The following is a 7,105-nucleotide window of genomic DNA, read 5'->3' on the forward strand; positions in this document are numbered from 1 at the left end:
TAAATACCCCCGACAAACCCGACAAGTAGAGATCACAGTAGAGATCCCTAGATGTAAGAGAGCCTTCTACTCCAGTAGTTTCTTCCCCAGGACAGCTAGATTTTGGAATTCCCTGCAGGGTCCCTGCTTCCCCAACTGTACTGACATGCAGAAGTTCAAGTGCAACGTAAACCGACATCTTGCTGCCCAACTCCCTACACAGTACCCCTTAGGCCCATGTCCCTGATAGTAGCCCCTTACAACAAAGTGGCAATATGCCTTGTTTGGGTTGAAAATGTAATAAAAAAATAATTTTAAAAAACACACATGGAGAGTAGCTATATTTCAATATGGGGCAGGTATTCTTCAATGAAAAGAAAATGAGTTGAAGGAAGATAAGGAAAATGATGACAATGAATGGAGCTCTTCACCCAAATGGGGATGTCGATAGCTTATATGTGAAAGGAAAAGATGAGAGATGAGGACTAATGAGTGTAGAACGATGTGTAAAAGAAGAGGGAAACAGTCTGAAAGTTTGCGTTTCCAATTGTAAGGAAAATCTTATAAAGAACGTGTCAAAATTTGAAAAATTGCAAAAGATATTAAGAAGCAATGAATTTAAGGAAATAAACGAGCAAAAAATGAAAGGCAAGTGGGTTGAGAAGAAAATTCATGACCAGTTCAATAGAGATCTACCAGAAACAGTGGCCAATGGAAAAACCTGGCGCTGGTTGTCAAAATGTGACTTAAAGATTGAGACAGAAGCTCTAATATATGCTGCGCAGGAGCAAGCGCTCAGGACAAATTATGTGAAGTATCACATTGATAAAACGGCTGAAAGTCCTCTATGTTGACTGTGTGGACAGAAAAGTGAGAATATACAACACCTCGGCAGTAGTTGCAAGAAGGCTTAAAAGGAATACAAGAGACGGCATGACAGTATTGCAAGAAAGGTCTATTGGAATATATGCAAGAAAAGAGGGTTGGAATGCAGTAAAAATGGTACGAGCATGTTCCAGAAAAGGTAGTGGAGAGTGATGATATGAAATTATTGTGGAATATGAATATCCAATGTGATAATGTGATTGAAGCAAGGAGACAAGATTTAGTCATGATGAAACAATGGAACACAAGCCAATAATCATTGATATAGCAATGCCAGCTGATGTCAATGTGGATGAAAAGAAAAGGAGAAGGTCGAGGAGTACCAAAACTTGAAAAGAGAGTTTGTCTCTGCTTTATCGTTATTTTCATGGCAAGTGCTCGACTGAGTTTCAATCTATGGCCCCCCTCGCCAAACTTTCACAAGAAACACTCCTCTAGCTGAAAACACTATCAATAATTCCCCCCACTCTTTATCTGTACCTAGACCTAAACGTAGATTCCATGAACAAAGCTTCTTTCTTAGAACTGTGCGCCTGTGGAACTGTCTTCCGTTTTTCTGCTTTTCAGCTGCCTACAATTTGATTGTCTTCAAGCCCAACGTAAACAAGTTCTTGAATAAGCCGTTCCAATTAAGTTAACAAATTTACCGAATTTTCATTACTAACGATTACTATGTTGTCCAATTGACTACTGTACACTCTTAACCCTTATCCTCGAGTGGTTTCCGGGCCTTGATAAGTGGTTATGCCTATGTAAAAAAGGAACACAAGGAAATACTCATTGATATAGCAATGCCAGCTGATGATTGATGAGATTGAAGAATGTAGACGTTATCCATATTGTGATGACTACAATATCATTATCTTCAAGTCCAATGCAAGCAAGTTTTATCAACCCGTCTTTGTAAATGATCTAATTGTACCAAATTCCTTCTACAAACGATTATTACGCAACTATCCCAATAATTACACTACACACATTAACCATTATCCTCAAGTGGCCTCCGGCCCTTGATATGTGATGACCCTTTTATTTATTGGGACCTATGGTAATGTTTGAGTACTTCAAAAGACTGCTTTGTTGCGAACCGCCAGAATCTTGCAGAAAGTGCTAATGCCACCGAATGCTAATGAAGTTTATTTGCCACCGAATGCATCTGGTTCAAAAATGGAAGAAGTGAAATATATTTCTATTTATAAAAATAAAATATTAAAACTCTAAAATTTAAAGGGGAGGGGTGCCATTAAGTGACATTTTAGACTCAGAATATAAGACGGAAGATGGACGAAAGGGTTAGTATGATTACATTACTATAAGGAATGGGAGGCGGGTGAAAACTAATTACTTATGCATAAGGTTGTCTCTGGTTTTATTATTTCTTATTAGTATGTGCGTGTGTCTGTGTATGTGTCCGCCTGGGTTGCTGATACGCATATAAGTATGTGTATGTATGCCTCACTGGAAACCCTATATGCTAATCTGTCTTTATCCATCCCCTTACGTCGATCTCTTTCTTTCTTTGATACGTTAACTTTATACCCTTACTCTGAGTTCATTTCTAATTTTTGCACCCCCTCCCATTTCTTATAGTAATGTAATGTAATCATGCTGACCCCTTCGTCCTTTTCTATCTTTCTGTTCTTTCCTTTTTCTTTATTCTGTTTTCTTTTTCCTCGTCCTTTCCTTTCCCTTTTTATCCCTTTCTATTCCTTCCATTTATTCCTGTTTTAAATCTTCACATTCTCTTTTCCATTATCGCCTAAAAGTCTAAACTGTCAACCCTCCCACTTAAATTTATAAATATATTTCACTTCTTCCATTATTGAACTAGATGACTTCGGTCGCAAATAAACTTTATTACGTCGCCTGACGAGTGACTTTTGGTTTCTTGTAAACCAATTTGTTTGAAACATTAGCATGTTCAGTGTAGCGACTACGTAATATTTGTCTATATAAATAAAAATATTATAGTTTGCCCTTTTTTATTGAGTACTCTTAATAACCTCATTTTAATTCATGAGTTTTATCTCCTGAATACCTTTAACTTGGTATATAAATATATATATATATATATATGTATATATATAAGTATATATGTATGTATATATACATGTATATATATGTGTGTATATATAAGTATATATGTATGTATATATACATGTATATATATGTATATATATAAGTATATATGTATGTATATATACATGTATATATATATGTATATACATATGTATATACATATGTATATATGTATATATATGTATACATATATGCATATGAATATATATATGTATATGTATATATATATATCTATTTATATATATATGTATATATATATTTATATATATGTATATATATTAATATATTTATGTATATGTATATATGCATATATATGTATATGTATATATATGTATATATGTATATATATGTATATATATGTGTATATGCATATATATATATATATGTATATATATGTATATATGTATGTATATATGTATATATATATGTATGTATATAAATGTATATATATGTATATCAATGTATATATATATGTATGTATATGTATATCTTTATATATATGTATATCTATATATATATATATGTATATGCATATATATATAGATATGTATATATATAGGTAGTTATATATATACATGTATATATATGTATATATAGAGAGATATGTGTATATATATATATATATATATATATATATATATATACTATAGATAAATAGAGGTTAAATAAATAGTAAACAATAGAGACAAAAGAATATACAAAATAACAGAAAAAGTACATCGGAAGAAATGTATACAAAAATTTGTAGAGAAAAATAAAGATAAAAATAAAAACGTGCTTTATTTATTGTGTGTGTGTGTGTGTGTGTGTGTGTGTGTGTGTGTGTGTGTGTGTGTGTGTGTGTGTGTGTGTGTGTGTGTGTGTGTGTGTGTTTACGTGGTAACAGTCACTTTTCCTATGCCTGGATAATGTCATAAATGAAAACCAAAACCTTTTTGGGGTCCTCGAATATGTTAGAAACGTGTCAAGCTAAGACAAGTAGGGCAAAAGAAAGGTGTTCTGTTGACAGTCGTAATAATGAGAACCGTGAGAAAGGGATATTTTTTTTTATCCGATTTTCCTGTTTTTAATATAAACGAAGGGGGGGGGTGTACTCTTTCGAATTTTCACGTTGGTGCGGTAAATGAGACTATCCGAATACACTGGCCAAATGAAAATCGTCCGCGTCCATCAAATTTAAACACCGAACCGGAAACTCGAAAACGAAATGAACCGAAATTTATTTTTTATTATTACCAGAAAAGATCTATTTTTTCTGTTATTGTCGTATATTTCAGTGTATAAGCATGGCTCGGTGGCCGTGGTATAAGACGACCGTCAGATAAGACGAGGTACAAAATTGGAGCAAATTTTAATAAATTTATCATCGGTTGTATAAGACGACTGCTAAATCACGAAACCATGTTTGTTTAACCTAGGCTAGAGATTGCAACATCCGGTATCTTATGAATATTGCTTTTTAAAGATGATTTTTTTTTTTTTAATTTAAGAGTCGTCTTATACGCCGAAATATACGTTCTCTTTCTTACTAAATTGAAATAAAATTGTTAATCCTTTTATTTTTTCCATTCGTACCTATTTTACCTTGTTCCTATTTTTCTTGCCTCCCCACGAGGGCAGAATTTGACAAGGTCGGTTTTTAATGTGGGGAAATCCAGCTCCCCAAAAAGGAGCACTCTGGACAGTAACAAAAATTACAATTGCCTCAATTTAGAAGGATTTCTTCTCCACTGATCGAGGTCAGAAAAGGCGAAGTGTAGTATCAGAACAGATACTACACTTTAATCTTAACCTATTTTACCTTGTTGTTATTTTAGTAAGAACGAATTACTATCTCCTTAAATAAATAAATAAATAAATAAATAAAATCCAAATAATTAAATTTTAATTTTGTGAGCAATATGGATTGATCACTATAGCCATAACATTCTGGAGTGCTTCTACAGAATTTTAACCATTTTCATGGAATCAAACCTAAACCCTAAGTTAGGATTAGTTGTATTTTATTAGATAAATTGTATCTTGGGTAGTTTCTGGATTTTAGCCAAGATATGCGCTCACAAACTTCTGTTAAGATTTTATTTTATACTAGCAGAACCCGTTAACCGGCGTTGCCCGGTGGAAGCCTGCCCCCCCCCCACCTCACAAAAAAGTAAACTACGATTGTTATTGGAGTCCCTTAACAATTGCTAACACTAGTGGGCGTGGCTGAAATGGAATAAACTAGCTTTTACTGGTGATTTAGTGCAGGTTTGGGGCGATAACATGCAGGTATTGTTTGAATTTTTAAAAAAAAAGCAATTAAGGGAATGCGTAAATTAGTATGAATTAATAAAATTATTAAAAAATGGTCAATTAGAATCATAATGGAAAGTAAAAACAGAAATTTTAAAAGCAAGGGATTCTTACTGCATATGAACTGTTTAGAGTGATCGAAATCAGTGGTAGCAGTCCTAGCTGTTTCCGTTTGTTGTTCAAGTCTTCCTATTCTTTTCTTCTCTTTCACTAAAAGTATTAAAGTAAATTCCAGTTTTATGTTGTCTTTTTATTTTTGTAAAAAAAACTGTAAAATAAAACAATCACGACTTTTTTCAAATCGCTTCTTTGAGTATTGTCATGTTAAGAAGAACAGTGTTTGGAATAGACATCCCAAGCATCCCATTTTAAGAATGACATTTGGAATAGGCACCGCCAACATCCCTTGTAAAAACGGCTTTTGGAGTAGATAACTCTCTTTTTTTTGGTGGTGGGGGGGGAAGGTAATTCCTCCAAATTTAGCTGTGATAATCGTTGTCAACATATCCACCTGCAAATGCTGAAAAAAATAATGGGAGGGGTGCCAGTGTCAGTAGGAGAGAAGTAGATTTGTTCATCACGCATGCATAAAAACCTGGCAGTCAAAGAATTACAGCACATAATACAGGTTTTTATATCTCTTTAAGTACTTGTCTCCACAAAATTTGAATGAGATTTTCTTAATCACCATAGTAGAAAATCTATAAAAGTCGTAAAAGAAAATTGTGGAGGTAGACTTAACGTAAAAATTACCCACCCACCCACCCCCAAAAAAAATCTTCAATTAGCAGTGTCTTTTGGCCAACCGCAGAAGCAAAGATATTGACTCCTGAAAATTTGTGCATACTATAAAAACCCAAACTCATAGCCTGACCTGATCCACCCAGCTCTTCTTTTTAAGGCATAGTTCAGCTCGATGCTTTGGAGTGCATCTTCCTGAACATTTCCTGCTCCTTCAGGAGAGGTTCATTTATCGCTGGCTACCTGAGGCAATAAAATCAACGGTGGTGTTCTTGCTTATTTTTGCATTCTACCAGAGTGTCTCCACGAGGGTTGCTCATACTCCCTCACTTTTGTGCAGATTCCCAAGTGTGACAGAAAGATCCTTGAGTTTGAGGATGGGAACAGTAGTCCGAAGAATCAAATAATATGAGATGCCTTCAAATGAGTTTCCAGACTTTTTGTATAGGCACTTTTATTGACGGTACACATATGAAACTCTAGTCTCCTTTGAAGTGATCTCCTCCAGCTGCAATGCACTTGTTGTACCGTTCCAAAAACTTCTGGAAGGCACCAGGGAAGTCCTTTTGTGTGAGCATGTCGATGACCCTCGTTACATCTGCTCAGTTGTCTCATAATGATTGCCTCTAAGGTTTGCCTTGAACTTGGGGAATAACCAAATTGTTTCATAATAACAGCCTCTAAGTTTTTCGTTGAACTTAGGGAATAACCAAAAGTCACAGGGAGCAAGGTCTGGACTATAAGGAGGGTGAGGAACACCTTGATGTCCATGTCGTAGTAAGGCACACGAGATTGTTTTGTAGTTAAAATAGTAACTTTAAAAAAGGGATGGTCTATTTTAACTGCAAAACAAATCTAATTTTTTTTTTTGCTAGCTGCTTAACCCGGAGATTTCAAAATTACTTTAAACCTTTTGTTTATTACGTGGGCCCAGGTTGGTATCCCGAAAAAGCAGCTCGGAACACTAGATATATGTCACATAGTAACTTTAAAAAAGAGATAGTCTATGTGACATATATCTAGTGTTCCGGGCTACTTTTTCGGGATACCAACCTGGGCCAACGTAATTGAAATCTCCGGGTTAAGCAGCTAGCAAAGCACATGAGATTTGTTTTGCAGTTAAAAT

Source organism: Euprymna scolopes, chromosome 25, assembly GCF_053919585.1.
Source record: "Euprymna scolopes isolate OS-2025 chromosome 25, ASM5391958v1, whole genome shotgun sequence".
NCBI lineage: Eukaryota > Metazoa > Mollusca > Cephalopoda > Sepiida > Sepiolidae > Euprymna > Euprymna scolopes.